Source organism: Lathyrus oleraceus, chromosome 1, assembly GCF_024323335.1.
Source record: "Lathyrus oleraceus cultivar Zhongwan6 chromosome 1, CAAS_Psat_ZW6_1.0, whole genome shotgun sequence".
Taxonomy (NCBI): domain Eukaryota; kingdom Viridiplantae; phylum Streptophyta; class Magnoliopsida; order Fabales; family Fabaceae; genus Lathyrus; species Lathyrus oleraceus.
The window spans coordinates 114,078,185-114,101,164 of record NC_066579.1 but is presented as its reverse complement, the minus strand read 5'-3'; the positions used below and the strand labels follow the sequence as shown (position 1 = coordinate 114,101,164).

The 22,980-nt window shown below is 41.6% G+C and overlaps 1 pseudogene; it reads right to left on the bottom strand.

Annotated features, from left to right (window-relative positions):
* Positions 1 to 2,916: 2,916 nt before the first annotated feature.
* On the bottom strand, positions 2,917 to 3,016 carry LOC127116407 (uncharacterized; annotated as a pseudogene).
* Positions 3,017 to 22,980: the final 19,964 nt, after the last annotated feature.

The following is a 22,980-nucleotide window of genomic DNA, read 5'->3' as shown; positions in this document are numbered from 1 at the left end:
CATTCTTCAGCCCAAACGGCATCACTTTATAGCAGAATGTGCCCCAAGGTGTAATGAATGTCGTCTTTTCCATGTCCTCTGGCGCCATCTTAATCTGATTATAGCCTGAGAAACCATCCATGAAAGAGAATACCGAGGATTGAGCCGTATTATCCACCAATACATCGATGTGAGGTAATGGGAAATCATCTTTCGGACTTGCTCTGTTCAAATCCCGGTAATCGACACACATTCTGACTTTGCCATCCTTCTTCGGCACAGGAACGATGTTGGCTACCCACGGTGGATAACTGGTAACAGCCAGAAAACCTGCATCCCACTGCTTTTGAACCTCTTCCTTGATCTTGACAGCCATATCAGGACTTGTTCTGCGAAGCTTCTGCTTGACTGACGGACACTCTTCTCGGAGGGGTAGTCGATGCACCACGATGTCTGTATCCAACCCAGGCATATCTTGATATGACCAGGCGAATATCTCCACATATTCTCTTAGCATCTGATAACACGAAATTATATCATATTTTAGGACTTAATTCCATTAAATTCTATGACTATTTATTTCGGTTTACTGCATTTTATGAGATATTACGTGGTATTTTCTTCCTAATTGTCGCAGGTAGTCTATTTTGAAGAACAAGTGAAAATGGAAGAAAAGGAGGTGCAAAAAGGAGAGAAAAGGGACCAAATGCCAAAGCCCAGCCCAAAGCGCACAAGTCACCAACGTTGTGCCTGTGACGGACGTCACAGGGTGCGTGACGAGCGTCACGCAAAACAGCCTTGTGACGGACGTCACACATAGTGTGACGAGCGTCACACAATTCCACTACCTTTTTGGCGCAAGTAACGCCCTCAGAAAGACTTGAAGAAGAACGTTGAGAAGTTGGTCTCCTATATCCACGCCGTGCATGTAGCCACGTTGAAGAATGGGAGAAACGGAAAGCAGTTACCAACACTATTATAAATAGCCATCTCAAAAACCTAAAAGTCTCTCCGGTTTTTCCACGCTCATATTGCCGAAGCTCTGCCAATTTTCTTTTCACGCTTTTGCTTATTTTTTTTTTTCTTTCCAGCACTTAACATTGTTTTTTTATTTATTTCTTTTGCAAGCTTTACATTCTTTTTCCCTTGCAAATTTACCTTTCCCGTTTTAGCTTTTAGATATTTTTCGCATAATAGTTTCTACACCGGAAACTATTGTGCAACTTTATACTGGATTTAACCTTACGTTATATTCCAGTTTTATTTCCTTGATTTAATTTACTGTTTAATTGAAGAATCCAAGAACAAATCCTACCGGCTTGTGGTGGAGTGTTCAAGACTATTGTATTACGCATTCAGGTTCTTTAATCATTATTTATATTTTGTTTTATTATTTATCTATATTATCTGCCTGGAATGAGTCTGTTTATGCATGATATAAATTCTTATTTATTTAGCATGTCTGGCTAATTTGCCTAGGTATCGGTATGTAAAGTAAGCAGAATAAGGGATCAAGACTGAGTCGGTCTATCTAAACTTAAAATCAAAATCAATCTTTTTACGGTCTCAACTTACAGGTTTAATAACAAGATTTTTTACAAAAGTAAAAGACATAAAGAAGTTAAAATCAATAGAGCGAGAGTTTGAGATTTTAACTGGACAGTGTAAGTTAGGCATTAATTCTAGATCAGGGCGAGAGCAAGTTTTAGAGTTAATTAAATTCTGACCTTTTCCAAAAAGTATTTTTAAAGATTGAATGTGAGGACGAGAGTTAAGCATTTGGATTTAATTATATAACCTAAGTCAACAGAGCGAGAGTTTGAGATAAGGGTGTTTAAAACGGTCAGTATTTTCTTAAAAAGAGTTTCTGCAACTTTATTGCTTTCAAAATATGGTTTTTGACTTAATTATAAGTGACAGCAACATTAATATAAAATCATGGTTTATTCAACAGAGCGAGAGTTTGAGATAGGACCTTTAACCAATAAAGTTAACCGAAACGATTCATTTTAAAATCAAGAAACCGACAAAGACTTGATTCCCTAGTTTTGACGAACTACATACCGATATCCGTTTTATTAATATTTAATCTAGATATTAGTTTAGCTCTTAGTTTTTTCCCAAACAATCAAACATTTTCACCTTAGATTTACGTAGTAACCTTAGATAACGGTATATCGATTCATAAGTCCCTGTGGGATCGATATCTTTTAAAACTACGCGATAGAACTGTGCACTTGCAGTTTGTATCCCATTCTCGACTCACCCAGTTGAGCGATCAAGTTTTTGGCGCCGTTGCCGGGGACTTTTATTCAATCGATATCGTAACTCTTCCGTTACGCTGTAGAGACTAAGGTTTCTTTTCTTCTATTTTCTTTCTTTCGTTGATTTGTATGCCACGCACTCGCTCTCAAGGCGAACCGCTCTATTTACGAATCAACGATATCGAACTATATCTCCGAGTCTTACGACGAATTCGGGAATATCGTGCTGAAAACAATCTCCCTCCTATAGACCTTCCTGATCTCAAAGATTTTCCTTCCTTAACCGAGATGGCAGAACCAGCTCGTGCTCTTAGAGATTACGCCGCTCCATCGCAAGATGAACCGCATTCAAGTATTGCTCCGCCCGCAATCGAAGCAAACAACTTTGAACTTAAACCTTCGTTGTTGCAGGCTGTGCAACAGAACCAATTCTCTGGAAATCTTACCGAAGATCCAAACCTTCATTTATCCGTATTTGTCCAATACGCTGATACTGTTAAAGCTAATGGTGTCACTTCAGAGGCAATTCGACTTCGTCTTTTTCCTTTCTCATTAAGAGATAGCGCTAGAAGATGGCTTCAATCTCTTCCTTCCAACTCAGTCACCACATGGAACGAGTTGAAGAAAGTTTTTCTTGCCCGATATTTTCCGCCAAGCAAAACAGCTATGTTAAGAGCCCAGATAAACGGATTTAAACAGAAAGACAACGAGTCTCTTTTCGAAGCATGGGAAAGATACAAAGACATGATGAGACTTTGCCCACACCATGGTTTGGAAGACTGGTTAGTAATTCACACATTTTATAATGGTCTCTTATACAACACAAGGTTAACAATAGACGTCGCTGCAGGTGGTGCACTAATGAACAAACCTTACGCTGATGCTTACCAGCTTATCGAGAGCATGGCCCAAAACCACTATCAGTGGGGAACCGAACGAACAACGGTGGAAAAACCTCAACCGAAAACTGGCATGTACGAGATAAGTAACCTTGATCACGTCAATGCAAAAGTGGATGCTTTGGTCCAGAAAATTGAAAGTTTAAACGTATCACCTCCAGCCGCCGTGGTTGCTATAACTCAGAATTGCGAGGTCTGTGGAATCCAAGGCCACACTCCTGCGGAATGTCAACTCTTGACTGGAATCCAAGCAGAGCAAGTAAACTATGCTCAAGGAAGCCCCTTTCGAATACCTATAACCCAAATTGGAAGAACCATCCAAACTTCTCATATAAGAGTAATAATGCTTTATACGCACCTGGACAGTCTCCAAGTCAAGCCCCATCTATACCTCCGGGATATCAGAAACCGAATCCTAACAATAATACCCCTAGAAAATCCAACTTGGAAATCATGATGGAAAACTTTATAGCTTCCCAACAACAAACCAATAAAGATTTCTTAAACCAGAACATACACACTGGCGAACAACTTAAACAACTAGCAAGCAAAGTAGATGCCCTGGCTACCCATAACAAAATGCTGGAAACGCAAATATCTCAAGTAGCTCAACAACAAGCACCTACTGCTGCACCAACTGGTACATTCCCTGGACAGCCCCAACCCAATCCGAGAAGCCAAGCTCATGCAATTATATTGAGAAGTGGAACGGAAGTGGAAGGACCGTCTGACCCAAGGATAGAAAACCAAAACCCTAAGAAATCTACTGAGGAAAGTGAACCTAAGGAAAAGGAAGAGAGTAATAAGGAAACCCTAGAAAAGAAGGAACCTTATGTACCTCCACCACCTTACAAACCACCTATACCTTACCCTCAAAGGCTTGTTAAAACCAAAGATGTAGGCCAATTTAGAAAATTTGTTGATCTCCTTAAACAATTAAACGTTACAATTCCGTTTACCGAAGCTATTACGCAGATGCCCTCATATGCTAAATTCTTAAAAGAAATTCTTTCTAATAAAAGGAAACTTGAGGATAGCGAAACCGTTACACTCCCTGCCGAATGTAGCGCTATAATCCAAAACATGCCCCCTAAACTCAAGGATCCGGGTAGTTTCTCTATACCCTGTCACATAGGAAAATTTGTCATCGACAAAGCCTTATGCGATTTAGGAGCCGGAATTAGCGTTATGCCTTTATCCATATGTAAGAAACTGGAAATGGGAGAATTAAGACCGACCAAAATGTCTGTGCAATTAGCAGATCGTTCCATCAAATATCCTGTAGGAATCCTTGAAAACGTTCCCGTACGCATAGGTCAGTTTTACATTCCCACTGACTTCACAATTATGGACATTAGAGAAGATGATACGACACCTATTATACTAGGAAGACCATTCTTAGCAACTGCCGGTGCAATCATAGACGTAAAACGAGGACGACTCACCTTCGAAGTAGGCGAAGAGAAAATTGAATTCATTCTTTCCCAATTCTTGAAAGCACCTGCAATAGAAGATACATGTTACTTCATGGATATCATCGATGAATGCATAAAAGAAGCAGAGTCAGGAGAAGACAAATCATCAGACTATCTTTTAGAGGACAAATCTAAACAATGCCTAGCAATAACACCGGATCCTACGCAGTGTCTTAACAAACCAACCCCTGATTTGAAAACACTTCCCAAAATCTGAGATATGAATTCCTAGACTTAGAACTTGAACGACCTGTGATAGTTAATGCAGATCTAGGAAGACTCGAAACAGAAAAACTCCTACATATCTTAAGAAAATATCCAACCGCACTAGGATACCACATCACCGATCTTAAAGGAATAAGCCCTTCTATTTGTATGCACCGCATCATGTTAGAAGAAGACTGTAAAACCTCTAGGGAACACCAGAGAAGACTAAATCCGATCCTAAGTGAGGTAGTAAAGAAAGAAATAACCAAGTTATTGGAAGCAGGTATTATATATCCTATATCTGATAGCAAATGGGTTAGTCCTGTACACGTCGTACCAAAGAAAGGAGGCATAACCGTTATTGAAAACGAAAAAGGAGAAACTATAACTAAACGAATCGAATCGGGATGGAGAATGTGCATTGATTATAGGAAACTAAACAAAGCAACCCGAAAAGATCATTTCCCTTTACCATTCATTGACCAAATGTTAGAACGATTAGCTAAACATTCACATTTCTGTTATTTAGACGGTTATTCAGGCTTCTTTCAAATACCAATTCACCCTGATGACCAAGAAAAGACAACATTCACATGCCCTTTTGGTACCTTCGCTTATAGACGAATGCCGTTTGGTCTGTGTAATGCCCCTGCAACTTTTCAAAGATGCATGATGGCAATATTCGCCGACTTTCTCGAAAACATCATGGAAGTATTTATGGATGACTTTTCTGTATACGGACAAAGTTTCGAAGAATGCCTTGAAAACCTGGAAAGAGTTCTGGAGCGATGTGTAAAAGTAAACTTAGTACTTAATTGGGAAAAGTGCCACTTTATGGTACAAGAAGGCATTGTTTTAGGACACATCATCTCGAACAGAGGAATTGAAGTAGACAAAGCCAAAATAGAGGTAATCGAAAATCTTCAACCCCCAAGAACTGTGAGAGAAGTACGAAGTTTTTTAGGACACGCCGGTTTTTACCGACGATTCATCAAAGACTTCTCTAAGATAACTAAACCCTTAACCGGACTGTTGATGAAAGATGCTGAATTCATATTCGACGATAACTGTTTAAAAGCATTTCAAACTCTTAAACAAGCATTGATCTCCGCACCCATTATGCAGACACCAGACTGGAATGAACCATTCGAAATAATGTGCGATGCCAGTGATTATGCTGTAGGTGCTGTTTTAGGACAAAGAAAGGATAAAAAGCTTCACGTTATATATTACGCTAGCAGAACCCTGGATGAAGCACAGATGAATTATGCCACAACCGAGAAAGAACTCCTAGCAGTGGTATTTGCGCTAGATAAATTTCGTTCTTACCTGGTAGGAGCCAAAATAATAGTTTACACTGATCACGCTGCTATCAGGTACCTTTTAACAAAAAAGATGCTAAACCTAGACTCCTAAGATGGATCTTGTTACTACAAGAATTCGACTTAGAAATCAAGGACAAGAAAGGAACTGAAAACGTAGTAGCAGACCACCTCTCTAGACTTGAGAACCTTGAACCGGAAAGAACATCCATTAATGATGATTTCTCGTATGATAAACTCATAGCTACTTTGGAAGAGAACAACTCCGACATGCAAGTAGAAACCACCTTAGCTATATCTGTCACACCATGGTACGCTGATCTAGTCAATTATTTAGCTGCCGGAATAGTTCCACCTACTTTATCTTACCAGCAGAAGAAACGATTCTTCCACGACATAAAACACTATTACTGGGATGATCCCTTACTTTTCAAAAGAGGCCCCGATGGTATTTTCCGTCGATGTATACCCGAAGAAGAGGTAGAAAATATAATCCAACACTGTCACTCTGCGCCTTATGGTGGACACACAAGTACATCCAAGACCTGCTCTAAAATCCTACAAGCTGGCTTTTATTGGCCAACTATATGGAAGGACGTACATGCGGCTATTAAGGAGTGTGACAGATGTCAACGCACGGGAAACATATCTAGACGTGACGAGATGCCACAAAAAGGTATTTTGGAAGTAGAGATTTTTGACGTGTGGGGGATAGACTTCATGGGACCTTTCCCATCCTCTTTCGGTAACAAATACATACTCGTGGCAGTTGACTACGTATCAAAATGGATCGAAGCTATAGCTTCTCCAACAAATGACACCCGAGTAGTAACTAGACTCTTTAAAAATATAATATTTCCGAGATTTGGCATCCCAAGAATAGTAGTCAGTGATGGTGGATCACACTTTATATCCAAGGTACTCGAAAAACTACTACTTAAATATGGAGTGAGACATAGGATAGCAACACCTTACCACCCTCAAACCAGTGGACAAGTGGAAGTATCTAACAGAGAAATCAAGCAAATACTAGAAAAAACGGTCGCCACTTCAAGGAAAGATTGGTCATTGAAATTACCAGAAGCTTTGTGGGCATACCGAACTGCTTATAAAACTCCCATAGGGACGACCCCATTTAAGCTCATTTATGGAAAATCCTGTCACCTCCCGGTAGAATTAGAACATAAAGCCTATTGGGCTATTAGAAATTTAAATTTGAATTATAAAGCCGCCGGTGAAAAGAGAATCCTTGACATAAACGAATTAGAGGAACTCAGAAGAGACGCCTATGAAAATGCCAAAATCTATAAAGAAAGAACAAAACAATGGCATGACAAGCGTATATCAAGGAAAATCTTCAAGCAAGGCGACGCAGTACTTTTATTTAACTCTAGACTAAAGTTATTCCCGGGAAAACTACGATCCAGATGGTCAGGACCTTTTCATATCACTAAAATCTTTCCCAGTGGAGCGGTAGAAATAAAAGGACAATCTACAGAACCGTTCACCGTAAACGGGCAACGTCTGAAACATTATCACTATGCGGAAACCAACGAGGATTCGCAAATTCTACACTTAGACGAAACGCCCCCAGGACTCATAGACTATATTTAACAGTTTCTTTGTCGAGCTTGCGACATTTAAACAAAGCGCTTAGTGGGAGACAACCCACAAATTAATTTGTTATTTTATTATTCTATTATTATTATCATTTCCCTATTTTCTCTTAATTATTCTTTTAATTTCTATTTAGTATTCATTATTGATTTATTAAAAAAAAAAAATATATATATATATATATATATAATAATAATTCTTTTCTTCTTTCGGCATTTGGCCAAATCCTGACTTAAACTCATGTTTCTTTTCTCTAGCTAACACTAACCAGATGGGACATTCTGATCGTATGGGTATCAAGTTCAGAGGAATGGCTCAGAAACAAAAGTTTGAAGAACTAGCCGCTAGAGAGATGCTACCTAGTTTATATGCTGATGATTGGGCTATGACTGCCCTTGGACTGAGACAGAGTGTCCTGTTTTTGCTGAATCAGATAGGATGGGAGACCTCCCCTATCCTGAGACACTTCACCACCTACCGGAGACTCACACTAGAATTCCTTAGTTCATTAATCTATCTACCCAGCCATGGAAAAGGAATTAGCAGAGGTTTTATCCAGTTCAGAATGTTCAATATGGAGTACCAATTTAATATTAGAGACTTCACCAACCTTTTGGGTTTTCCTACCTCCTTTGATACATTCACTGTAAGCCAGGAAGAACTTTTTGAATATAGAGAGCTTGAACACTTTTGGGGTAAGCTGACTGGAAATGATGAGCCCGAAGAACATGAGTTTCTCTCTGGAAACATACATAACCCGGCTTTTCGCTATTTCCATAAGATCCTGACCCACACTTTATTTGGGAAGAAGCCAAATAGTACTTCAGTTTCACGTGATGAACTCTTCATCATATTTTGTGCTTCCCAGAACCGTCCAGTAAACGGTGCTACTTTTATGTTAGCTAATTTGGACCACCTTATCCAGGATGAGCGAGCACCCATTAGAATAGGCGGTTTGATCACTATGATAGGTAATGCTATTGGATTACGTCAGCCTATGCTTGACCTTAGCCCTTTTTGTGGCATTACTACTATGAGTATACCCTTCCTCTTCAACACTATGTTTATAGCAAACATAGGGTCTGATGAGTTCGAGCTTATTATTGATAACCAGGTTCTCTGCCTATTCACCATGCCCGATCCTAGAACTAGTGTTCATAACCAAAGGAACTGGCTCTATAACCTGAATGAAACCCCAACTCCTGCTGGATCCACTGAATCCATCCAGGACTATGAGATTTGTGATGACTATGAGCACTATGTTGACCATATCTCTCAAGCTGAATCTGACCCTCAGACACCTTCCGGCTACTATGATATTGACCCCCCTCAGCCTGTTCCGACCGAAGAATCAGCCATGCCTGATCTCCGACATCATATGCCAGGAACGGATATTAAAACCGTCATTGAAGCTTTGATGTCAGAACAAGACGCCCTCAGGGAAGATTTCCACAACTTGAGGCATGAAGTCCTAGAATACATGAGCAACACGGCAAGTCAGTTACGTATGTTACGGCATCGTGTTAACTCTTTTGCTCCTCCGGCCAGAGATCCGAAGATAGATGGAATTTAGTTATTTCTTTCTAAGTTATTTAGTTTTAGGCTAGATTTTTCATTAATGTTGTTTGAATTCATGTTCGCATTTATTTTCCTTTCATTTCATTGTTTTCCCTTCCTGTATTACATTATGTTAATTTTATTAAAGCTTTTATTTATTAATTTATGCAATGGCTATGTTCTCTACTGTTCTACTGTTACTCAGATAAATTATTATTATGAGAAATAGAATAGCATGCAACACAAATTAATTAGCTAAATTAAATAGAACAATCTAAAAAAAAAACAAATAAAACAAAATAATCAAAATAAATTCATCTCCAGATTAATTATGTGAAGCGCTGCTGAATGCCCTGCCAAAAGAACTGTGTGACGAGCGTCACACACTCCATGACGAACGGCACGCACAACTCCTGTTACGAACGTCACACCCTTGTGACGAGCGTAACGCCCCTCAAACATGTGAACGTTAGGGAGCCGTTGGAGACGAACGTTACACCCCTTACCTTTTTACATTCCCCATTCACTTTTCATTTAACCACACTTAATTACTCTTCAACCACTTTTTCTTTCTATCTTCCAACCTTCTCCTATAAATACCTACCAAAACTTCCTTCATTCACCACAAAACAATTCTCTCATATCAAATACATTTCTTTTTCTTCCAAATCATCCCTTCAAAAATTCATCACAATGGCGGGAAATCAAAATTTCGGAAATATCATCTTCCGATCCGGAGATGACAACTACCAGCAAGAGCAATTCGAACGTTTCCAACAGCGAGGCGTCGCTTCCACCAGGTACCCCGATTTAACTTGTTTACAACAATTAGGATTACTCCAAGGTATCGAATGGATGCTCCGCCTAGCCGACTTAACCTTCCTTTGCACTCATAATCAACCCACCTACCCATCCCTAACCTTAGAATTCTTAAGTTCATACGACTACACCACTCCCGCCGGTGAAGACGAATTTTTAACCGGTACCGCAACCTTCCGTATGTTCAACACCGAGTACTCCTTAACCCAAAACCAATTGAGTACCATGTTACAATTTCCCATAGAAGGTCAGGTACACCCCAGAATCCCTCCAAACTCAAACTGGAACACAATTGGCGTTTTTGGCCTTTTTAAGAAAATTACCGGTATAGATACCTACAACTGGGAAGAACTCCTTCTCTCCCATATACATAACCCCACTATCCGGTACTTCATCCGCATCTTGCAAAACACAATTTTTGGAAGACCAAACAACAGCAAGGTCAACTCAAAGGAGCTATTTTTCCTCCAATGCGTCTTCGAACCGGATACTCAGGTAAACGCCGCCTCTTTTCTCTTTCATCATATCCGCACCTTATGTGCTAGAGGCCGGCAACCCTTTATAATTGGTGGATTAATAACATCCATAGCACTTGGCCTGAACCTAGGGGATAAACTCCAAACTTTAGAATCCCTACCTCCCCTGTCTATGGATATCAGTTATTGCCGCTCCAGCCGCCTGATTAAAAACAGAGTAGGCGGAGGATATTATCTTATGGTGAACAACCAGGCTGTCCCAAGCGTTGTTCTACCAAATATCGCCCTAACTGATGTCACAAACCCCGACCGCCACCTCTATGATCTAAACGCTCCTGAAACCACCGAGCCTTTACAAACAAACCCACAAACAGATGAGTTTGAAGAAATGGAACAAGGTGATCATCCTCCTACACAACATTCAGCCCCGCTCAACCCTTCCGGTAATGCAACTGGCCCATCCTCCCAACGTCGTCGACGAAGAAGGCCTGCAACCAACGACGACATTATGGATGCTATCGATGGAATGCAGGCACAGAATGTCGAGATGCTGCAGATGATGCATCAAATGCAACAGCAACAAGACGCTAGGAATGCCATAACCGACCAGCGGTTTACTGAGTTGTTTAGCAGGTTCGACAACTTAGACATACGTCAAAGATCACCAGGTCCAAGAACCAGAGGCGGAAGGCAGCCTTAGTTGTTATTTTCTTTGCATTTCCATTATGTATTTCTTTCCCTTAAAACATTGAGGACAATGTTTAGTTTAAGTATGGGGGGGAAACAATATTCTTCCTATTTCCATTTTTCAAGTATGTTACCTTCCCTTTCATTGTTATTTCCCTTTCTTACTATCTAAAAAAAAAAAAAAAAAAAAAAAAAAAAAAAAAGTCCGAGTGTGAAATATTTCTATTATCTATTCCCTTAATTTTCTTGAGCCATAACAAAAAAAAAAATTTTTTTTAACACACCCAATAAGTATAAAGGTTGCTTACTTTATAAAACTTGAGTGAAATCAAGACAAAAAATCATTACCATAACAACGCTCTAAGAACCTCAACATGTTAGATCAGGATAAGTATCTATTATACAAATCCCTCGAACTTTTAGCTTTAGAGTAACCCCCGAGTAGTTTATACGAGAAGTCAGCACCATCTTAATAGCAAACTACGTGGAGAACCGATGAATATAAGTGAATGACTCCCAAAGTAACATAAAATATATGAATATATCAGGAAATGCACTGATTAAATTAGGTGACCCTTACCAGATCATTTAATCTAAAGGTTGCAGATCATGCAAAAACACAATATGAAAAATCCATTATGAGTTGGTTCAGTAGGTATCTGGTACTGAACTCGGTAGGGCGGACTACGGTTCGATCCCCCACAATTTGCAATGGACTGAATAACGAAGTTATCCGACTTATGTACCAGAACTTCTAGCTAAAAGCGGATCATAATCACTAACCGGTTACTCCACTATGTGCGCGAAAAGATAAAGGGCTTAATGTGATTTCGCTAGAATGAAAGCGGGTGAAATAAAAGTAAAGGAACTAGGATAGCTATAATGGCAGTACTTGAACTGATTTGCATAAGGTAGGGTTATCTAAGTTGTAACGGTAGTTGTTGATGTCAAGACTAAACTCAAAATTGCTTCTAAACAAAATCCATTTGCAACCTATTACGAATTGATGTGTGTTTTGAAACTTCGTCGGGCTAAATTTTTGAAAACGATTTCTATACTGAATTTTTGCTTGAGGACAAGCAAAGATCTAAGTATGGGGGAGTTTGATAACACGAAATTATATCATATTTTAGGACTTAATTCCATTAAATTCTATGACTATTTATTTCGGTTTACTGCATTTATGAGATATTACGTGGTATTTTCTTCCTAATTGTCGCAGGTAGTCTATTTTGAAGAACAAGTGAAAATGGAAGAAAAGGAGGTGCAAAAAGGAGAGAAAAGGGACCAAATGCCAAAGCCCAGCCCAAAGCGCACAAGTCACCAACGTTGTGCCTGTGACGGACGTCACAGGGTGCGTGACGAGCGTCACGCAAAACAGCCTTGTGACGGACGTCACACATAGTGTGACGAGCGTCACACAATTCCACTACCTTTTTGGCGCAAGTAACGCCCTCAGAAAGACTTGAAGAAGAACGTTGAGAAGTTGGTCTCCTATATCCACGCCGTGCATGTAGCCACGTTGAAGAATGGGAGAAACGGAAAGCAGTTACCAACACTATTATAAATAGCCATCTCAAAAACCTAAAAGTCTCTCCGTTTTTCCACGCTCATATTGCCGAAGCTCTGCCAATTTTCTTTTCACGCTTTTGCTTATTTTTTTTTTCTTTTCCAGCACTTAACATTGTTTATTTATTTATTTCTTTTGCAAGCTTTACATTCTTTTTCCCTTGCAAATTTACCTTTCCCGTTTTAGCTTTTAGATATTTTTCGCATAATAGTTTCTACACCGGAAACTATTGTGCAACTTTATACTGGATTTAACCTTACGTTATATTCCAGTTTTATTTCCTTGATTTAATTTACTGTTTAATTGAAGAATCCAAGAACAAATCCTACCGGCTTGTGGTGGAGTGTTCAAGACTATTGTATTACGCATTCAGGTTCTTTAATCATTATTTAATATTTTGTTTTATTATTTATCTATATTATCTGCCTGGAATGAGTCTGTTTATGCATGATATAAATTCTTATTTATTTAGCATGTCTGGCTAATTTGCCTAGGTATCGGTATGTAAAGTAAGCAAAATAAGGGATCAAGACTGAGTCGGTCTATCTAAACTTAAAATCAAAATCAATCTTTTTACGGTCTCAACTTACAGGTTTAATAACAAGATTTTTTACAAAAGTAAAAGACATAAAGAAGTTAAAATCAATAGAGCGAGAGTTTGAGATTTTAACTAGACAGTGTAAGTTAGGCATTAATTCTAGATCAGGGCGAGAGCAAGTTTTAGAGTTAATTAAATTCTGACCTTTTCCAAAAAGTATTTTTAAAGATTGAATGTGAGGACGAGAGTTAAGCATTTGGATTTAATTATATAACCTAAGTCAACAGAGCGAGAGTTTGAGATAAGGGTGTTTAAAACGGTCAGTATTTTCTTAAAAAGAGTTTCTGCAACTTTATTGCTTTCAAAATATGGTTTTTGACTTAATTATAAGTGACAGCAACATTAATATAAAATCATGGTTTATTCAACAGAGCGAGAGTTTGAGATAGGACCTTTAACCAATAAAGTTAACCGAAACGATTCATTTTAAAATCAAGAAACCGACAAAGACTTGATTCCCTAGTTTTGACGAACTACATACCGATATCCGTTTTATTAATATTTAATCTAGATATTAGTTTAGCTCTTAGTTTTTTCCCAAACAATCAAACATTTTCACCTTAGATTTACGTAGTAACCTTAGATAACGGTATATCGATTCATAAGTCCCTGTGGGATCGATATCTTTTAAAACTACGCGATAGAACTGTGCACTTGCAGTTTGTATCCCATTCTCGACTCACCCAGTTGAGCGATCAGCATCTCAACCAGTCTCCTCTTGACAGAGTCCTCTAAAGCAGCCCCAATCTTGATCTCTCTTCTGGCGTCCTCAGTACCCAGATTAACAATCTCCAACTCCTCCTGATGAGGTTGGATGACCCTCTCCTCCTGCTTCAGCAATCTGACCAGTTCTGCAGGGAGTTCACAGTCTTCCTCACTCTCCTCTTCAGCTTGGTAGATGGGATTATCAAAATCATACTGAGCCATAACATGACTGTTCATAGTGGATGCCAAAAGATCACTTCTGCATGTTTAATGTTTTGTTTTAGAAAAAGATTTCAATAAAGTCACAAAAAAAACAAAAACATTGCCATTTTTATTGTTTTGAAAATGAAAATAAAAACAGAAAGACAGTGAGCACAAATTTGATTGCAAAACGTCCTTTATTTATGATAATCATTAAAACATGATGAGGCCCTACAATGAACCACTACGCCTTGGGCAGAACGTAGGGTTTTCATGCAAAATGATAAAAACAAAGGAAAATTACTCTGTCTGAAGAGTAACTTGAACCACTTCTTCAGCCGTCCAATTGTTGATAGACTCCCCTGGCGCACGCGGGAGGACCCAGATGTCTAAATCGCAATCACCGTCATAGTCTTCGCCACCGGTTGCAAAGACGTCGCCATGGTTCATCAGCCCAGCGCTGGTGAAGGTACTCGAACCCACTTGACCCTCTTGCTCTGCTTGGAGAGGCTCATAACCAATGCCGAACTTGTCTTCCTTGACAGGCAAGTCTAACATCTTGCCCCAGCCCTCAGCTTTGCCGGAATCAACAACCTCCTTGGCTTGTTTGTACGAAGCGATCGAAGCACCCGGCTTCCTCTGATCAGCGTAAGCTACCTTCTCCAGAGCCACGGTCTCAAATGCCTGGCATAACGTTTCGTGGATCTCGCCATCTACCTCGACATACTTGAACGAGGATAGGTGACTCACCAGAATCTCTTCTTCGCCACACACGGTCACAATCTGACCGTTCCAGACATACTTGAGTTTTTGGTGGAGAGTTGACGAGACTGCTCCTGCCGCGTGAATCCAAGGACGCCCCAACAGACAGCTGTAGGCGGGTTGAATGTCCATCACATAAAAAATGATGTCAAAAACCTCGGGACCTATCTTCACTGGCAAGGTAACTTCACCAAACACAGAACGTTTGGATCCATCAAATGCGCGCACAATAAGATCACTGGGAGTGAGCACAACTCCTTCAACATCAATCTTCTTCAGAATCTGTTTCGGTAAGACATTCAACGACGACCCGGTGTCTACCAGCACGTGAGACAAAACTGCTCCCTTACATTCCATAGTAATATGCAAGGCTTTGTTATGATTGCGACCCTCAGGCGTTAAGTCTAGGTCAGTGAAACCTACACCATGCCTGGTGCTCACGTTGGCCAACACTCCCTCTAGTTGGTTGACGGAAATCTCTTGCGGTACGTATGCCATGTTCAGCATCTTCAACAAAGCATCACGATGTGCCTCAGAGCACAGCAGCAAAGAGAGAATTGAAATTTTGGACGGAGTCTGGTTGAGCTGATCTACGATCTTGTAGTCACTCTTCTTTATAATCTTCATGAATTCCTCTACGTCCTTTTCAAATGAACCCTCAGCCTCCTTCTGAGCCGGTTCCTCGTCAATGACAACCTGTTTGCCCTTCGCCCTAGCGGATGCCTCAGCATTGGCATCTCTCAATGGTTGAGGCGCAAACAGTCGTCCGCTTCTAGTAAAACCACCCGGACCACCAACATTGTCCACAACTGGACTTACAACGGTCGGAGTTCTACTAGGTGCCACAATAGTTACCGGAGCTTGACTTGCTGGCCTTGCCTGATTATCAGCCCTTCGATTGCTGCGGTAGGCGTTATCATACCTCCAAGGGACAACCCTACTATTCTCAAACGGTCTTCTTCCAGACGCAACGATAGTAGTCGGAGCACTGATGGTTACCGGAGCGGAGATGGTAACTGGAGTACCACTTGCTGCAGATGAACTAATGACCCCTCGTCCACGTCCTTCAGACGGTTTAAAGTAGATGGTGACAGTTGACACCGATCCATTATCTTTGACAGCCCGACTGAACTGAACACAACCCTCGTCAATCAGCTTTTGAATACCAACCCTCAACTGGTCACAACCATTATCAGCTTCGGCACAACCAAAACAGCCCTCATTACAGCCCGGGTAGACACCCCCCTTCAGCATACGGCCTTTCACAGTCAACAAAGGAGTCTGAATCTACTCCACTCTGACAACAAAATCTTCAGCTTCGGCCCCTTCAACACAATTCACCCTATGTCCTCCATGCTGAGGCATAGGATTGTTTACGACGTTAGGCACAAGAGAGAAATTGATCGCCTTGGAGTCGACCAAATCCTGGACTTTGTGCTGGAAAGCCCGACATTTTTCAGTATGGTGCCCTGATGCCCCGGAATGAAAGTCACAGCGGACGTTGGCGTCGTATCCAGGTGGCAATACTGTTGGTGGTGCCATTGTACGTAACTCAACAAACCCCAACCGAAGTAGTTCGGGCAATAGTTCGGCGTACGACATTGGTAAAGGATCAAAACGTCGATCAGCCATTCTTTGTCTGGGCTGATACGGACGTTGTTGTTGTGGTTGTTGTTGTTGCGGTTGTTGAACTCTCTGTTGTTGTTGTTGACGAGGTTGAGGTGCAGGAATGGTCACTGCAGCAACTGGACGATACTGATCCCTATTCACACTTCCTCTGTACACACTCCCTCGGTGTTGTACAACATTGGTTTCTCCTTCTCTACGGCGAGGTGCCCCAGAGAAAGGTTTCTTCGATGACGAAGAAGAACCCACATCATGAATTCTGCCAGCCTTGATTAAACTTTCTGTTCTCTCGCCACAGATGACGACATCAGAAAAACTTCCGAATGGGCAGCTTCCCATCCGGTCCATAAACACACCTTGAAGAGTGCCGATGAACATGTCCGTCAACTCCCTTTCCAGCATAGGGGGTTGAACTCTCGCAGCAAGCTCGCGCCATCTCTGGGCGTACTCTTTAAAGCTCTTGTTGTTTTTCTGACACAAATTCTGCAGCTGAGTCTGGGTCGGCGCCATATCCATGTTATGTTTGTACTGTCTGAGGAATGCTTCACCCAAATCCCTCCAGCATCTGATCGAATCTCTTTTCAACTCCATGTACCAGTCCAAAGACGCCCCAGATAGGCTGTCTTGGAAAAAATACATCCACATCTTCTCGTCGTCAGTATACGCCGAGATCTTTCGATAGTATGCCTGCACATGAGTGCGAGGACAGGAGGTACCGTTGTATTTGTCAAAAGACGGCGCCTTGAACTTGTACGGGATTCTCAAGCCTTCCACTAATCCCATATTAGTTACGTCAAAACCAAGAGAATTTTGACACTCCATAGCCCGGATCTTCTCAGCAAGGGCCTCAACTTTGCGATCTCTCTCATCAACCCTTCCCAGGACGTCTTCGTCTTCACTGAGCATAGTAAAGATATCCTCTTGTCTGTCCACCAACGGAGCCTGATTACGGGCCGGAGTACGGACTACTCTGGCATTGGCGGTCTCTGGAGCAATCGGTTGACCGTTGACTCGAATACCTCTTAATTCCTCCCCTACAGCATAGTTGTTGATGGGCACAGCCGCAGTAGGGTTATCATTAATCGGGCCTCCCTCTGGCAGAGCTTGGTTGGGCGGTGGAATTACAGCTTCTTGCCTCTGAACTAGGGCTCGGAGTTCTTCTTGTCCTTGCGCAACCCCTTGCATCATGTGCATGAACTGGGCCATGTTAGCCCTCATCTCTGCTAACTCAGCTTGTACCTGATCCATGTTCCTTTGATGGTTGAGTCTTGTTGAGTAGCGATGCGGTCTCTGATCAGCTATCCTGCCTGAACACAGGAATCAAAGTGAGAAGTCGGCACAAGAACACCTGTTATGCAAATGAAATGAGTATGATGTTAATGATGCGTATGATGCACATGATATGCTCATTTCTCAGGCATTCAAAGAGCCTGATCCAACTTCAAAAGATGGCAACCTGCAGCAACAAGGAAACAACCAAGTACAAGGTGAATGAGAACAACAGGGAACACCAACAACCTTATCTATAAATAAGGGCAAAAAGATCATACAACCAAGTCAACAAATATTCGAATAAACAGAGTACAAACAACGAATCCCATCCAACAAGCCTGGAGGTGATTCTCAACATAAACATCTAAAGTACAATCTAAGACAAACGGTCTTCCGGAATGAGGGTCTTCAGGTACTGGCACTGGTCTATCAACAGTGTGCATTCTGAACATTCTGGTAGAGGGGTGATCTTCTCCTTCAATTGTCTTCTAAGCTCCATGACTTCTCCTCCAAGATAGTCCTCTGATGCCTGTCTCAAGTTTACCTCCTTCTTCAATTGGACGTCTTTGTCTTTGAGTTGCTTCTCCAAGTCTCTGATTTTCTTCTGGTAGCTGGCTTCAGCCCTCTGCAGCCTCAAACACTCCCGATGTTCTGTGTCCAACATGGACTCCATCTCCTCGTAGGATCTCTTCTTGCTCCTTGCTCTGCTAGCATCCTCTCCTTGCACTTCCCTGAGTTGATGGGCCAAGTGCAACCTATCAGCTTTAGCTTTGTAGAGCTCCATCTGGGTATCTTGCTCCTTCTCCCTCAACCGGCGATTCTCCATCAAGGCTTGTTTATAGTGCTCAGCAGGCACACTCTCAGCAAGGATCAAAGGTGGTTGCTCCTGCAACGGCTCCATCCTATCGTAGGGTAGCAACAAAGTTTCCACTCTCTCCTTTACCCAATCAGTGTAATCAGGCATAGCAATGGCAAACTTCTTCCCTAAGACAGATCCATCCTTCACTCCCACAGACCTCCAAGCTCTTCCAATCTGCTCCAATCTAGCCAGGTCACTCTGCTTCTCAAAATACACACTTTCAGCTATCTCAGCTTCAAGTGGTTTTCCCTTCATTACAAACCCTAACTGACGAAGAGAAAGAACTGGATTGTAATTTATGCAACCTTTGGTCCCCACGAGTGGCACATTCCGGAATTCTCCACAGCTCATAATAACATCCCGCACGTCCATCCGGTAAGATTGCCACCTGATGTCATAGGAGGTAAGCGACATGACCCTCTGAGTCCACTTAAGAGTGCTCTGAGCATCCATAAAGGGTCCACTGACTGGCAAAAGAGACATGAACCATCTGAGCAAGAGAGGTAGACAGCATCTGATAGCTCCACCCTTACCATGCCTACTGTGAATAGCATAGTAAGTGTCAGCTAACAGAGTGGGAACTGGATTCCCTCCAATGAAGATACAGACCGTAGCATAGTCAACAAAATTGGGCATGCTTGGGAATAGGACGATCCCATAGATCATAACAGCAAGCTGAGCATGAAAAGCTTCCCAATTACCCTTCTCTGCTTCTCCTCTAGCAACCCTCAGCAGAAACTTTAACGGCAGACCCACAACATCCCCACAGGGCTTCCAATTATCACAAACTTCTTTGACACTCAACTGGAGAGTTCTGGCAACAATTCTGAAATCCACTTCCTTCGGTACGTCCAAGAAAGGGACCTGATGCTGAATCGGGACACTCAACAGAATAGAATACTCCTCGAGAGTAGGGGCCAACTGATAATCTTGGAAGGTGAAACATCTAAGCTCCGGGTCGTAGAACTGAAGAAGTGTCTGCAGCGGCACCGGATCGACTACTGTCTTCAACAACGTCAGAATATCTCCATATTGCCCAACAAAACCCTTCAGCTGATCACTAGTCACAAAGCTACCCAACTCTATCAATGAAGTCAACGGCTCACGATGAAAGCTGTAGGAACAGGTCTTCCGCTTCGACTCTGGGACTGTTGCCATCTTTATTAGTGAACAAGCTCTGGAATGTACCTGAGAAATGATATGCATGCAGAGATTAGTTTTTTTTCTTTTTTTTTTTCATTTTTTCTTTTCTTTTTTTTTTTCGCGTTTCTTTTGAAAAATAAATATGCTATGATGCACATGATGCAGACTGGACTGGCTGGCAGTGCATCTCTGAACACAAGGTCGAAGCTTCGGTCTAAACTCAGAACCCAAATTCAACTTGAAAACCCAAGGTCAACTGAGACACTGTCGTCTGAACCCAAAGTCACCAACAGAACCACAAGTCACCAACGGTACCTGTAATAATGATCAAACCCTTCCCCACTCACGGGTGTCGTCTAGGCCAGGGTAAAGTCGAGAGAAACACAGCATAAATAACCTTTCGCAGAATACCATCATATACACACCTGAAGTATGCAACGACAATATCCCACTAGGGTCTGAACTGCTCGTGATATCAATGTTCCGCTAAGTGGCGCAATACCACTCGCTTCCCATGAATCACTCTATTCCTAAGCATCCTAGATTTCACTCATGGTCTGGGTATTGGACCTTTTACCTCAAGTGACTCCCACCCCAACAAAGAGAAACAGACAACCAGCCAGATGAATAATGAATGTGAATGAATGCAAACATAAGTGCAAACATAAATGCAAACGATAGACAATGAATGCAAACAATAAACACAGCACAAAGCAACCAAAACCCTAACCTAGAGAGCGCTAGGAGAGACTCGCTTAGGGAAGATGGACCAGCGCAGGTCAACTTCTCTATGTCCCCAGCAGAGTCGCCAGCTGTCGCATTACGCGAAAAACCGGCGGGAAACAAGAACAACAGAGCCGCCACCGTGCGTTATTTATCCCAAAAGAGGGAAAGGAAACGCTCAGAGTAAACCTGGAAAAAAAAGCATGGTCTCGCGACCAAAGAGAATGGGATCGGGAGTCGGTTATGCGAAGGGAAGGTATTAGCACCCCTACGCATCCGTCGTACTCGACGGGATCCACGCACAAAAGGAAGGAAAATGGTTGCTAAACACTGCTCACACACACACACACTGGCTGAAAGAGACACAAGAAAATAGACAAGACCGAAACTGACTCGGCAGGATACCGCATCCTGGGCCTACTTAGTCTATCAGGCATAGACATCAGAGTCGAAGTAGTTCGGACTGGGGAAACGACACATGCTCGCTAGGATATCGCATCCTATGCATACGTATCTCCTTGGACGAAGGAGAATCAGAGCATTCGTAGCTCGGCTAACACGCACACAAACAAACACAGGCAAAGGCAAACGTGGAGCCTGAATGCCAATCACTGGACTTACATCAGCATCCGAACCAAACACACACAAAAAGGCAAACGTGGAGCCCAAATGCCAATCACTGGACTTACATCAGCATCCAAACCAAACACACACAAAGAGGGTGGAGACACAAAGGTTGAAAAAGAAAAAGGGCGCCCGGAGAGATCAGCTCATCTCCTGCCTACGTACCTCATCTGGTATGAGGATCAGGGCGACGTAGTTCCCCTACGGAGGGAAAAAGGACTAGCCTAACCAGATAACAGAGGGAGACACAACTAGGGAGACTACGACTCGAGCCTAGATGTTATCATGCAATATCATCCCTAAGTTAAGGTTTCTAGCTAACTTGCACAGGAAGCAAGCCTATCCTAAACATGACTTGCACAGGAAGCAAGCCAAACTAAACCTAACTTGCACAGGAAGCAAGCTAAAGCAAACACACAAGCACAAGTAGCACACACTATATGCAAGCAAAGGGCTCAATCAAGGTTAGGTTTTAGTCGAGGGGTCATATCAACCTCAACAAACAAACCTCTGTAACTGGGTAAAGTTAGCTCTTAACCCTAACATTGAGAGTTAGGGTGAAGCTGATGAAAGGTGAGTGAAGATGAGACTTCACAGCTCTTATCCCTGGCCTGGGAGAGCTTAAGACAAGAATGTGTGGGTCCAGAAGGTGGGAACCCTTCTATACATGTGACACTGACTCAACTGTACAATTGTACAAGATCTTGGGTTGGTATCTGCAATACATCAACACAGTGGTGCGAGCAAAGCAGATGACACACAGAATAGCATGGGATAGATTGCATATCCCTTGGGTTCTGCCAATTGCCTCTTCACTTAGGAGGTCTTTGAATATGTACAAGGACAAATGTAAACAGTCACAAACATTGCCTCTTAAGGAGGACTTCAGACAGTTGCCTGGCCAAGTAACAGGCCAGGTCTTCCAGACTACATGAAGATAAGAAATTATACCTCAATGCAAATTGCTCTTAAGCAAAGTTCTTAAAGAACTATAAGCAACTAAAGGTGCCTGAAACCAGTCAGACAACATCAGTATACAATTCAAAGTTAAATCAAAATGAGATAGAGATCAACAGTCAACATAATCAGTTAAATATGCAAAGCACAAGGCTCAAAGCATGTGAGCCAAGCAACCTACAAAACAAACAAGTTAGTCATGATAATCAATTAAGCTCAATTAATTTGTATTGATCTCTTTGGGTATTTGTTGCTTAACCTGAAACAACAAACTTAAACATGAGCAACAAGACCACTAGGACAAGCCTAGGGTCAAAAGGAGATAAGAAAGTCAAAACAGAAAATGACAAGTGTCCAAAATCAATCTCAAACAGTCAAGAAACAAACTCAATTGGTTTCATGTTCATATCAATCATCATCACCATTTCATAAGCAAATTACGTCAAAGCAAGGCATATAGAAGCTCAAAGAAGTCAACAGAATGATGCTACTCAAATCCAATCACAAACAACTCAAAAAATTCTCAAATAATTCATGATCAAACATCAACCATAACATGATAAGCATACCAAATTTCAGCTCATTTGGATCATGGGAAGTAGGGAAATGAAAATCAGAAAGGCAAGGCAAGTTCAAAC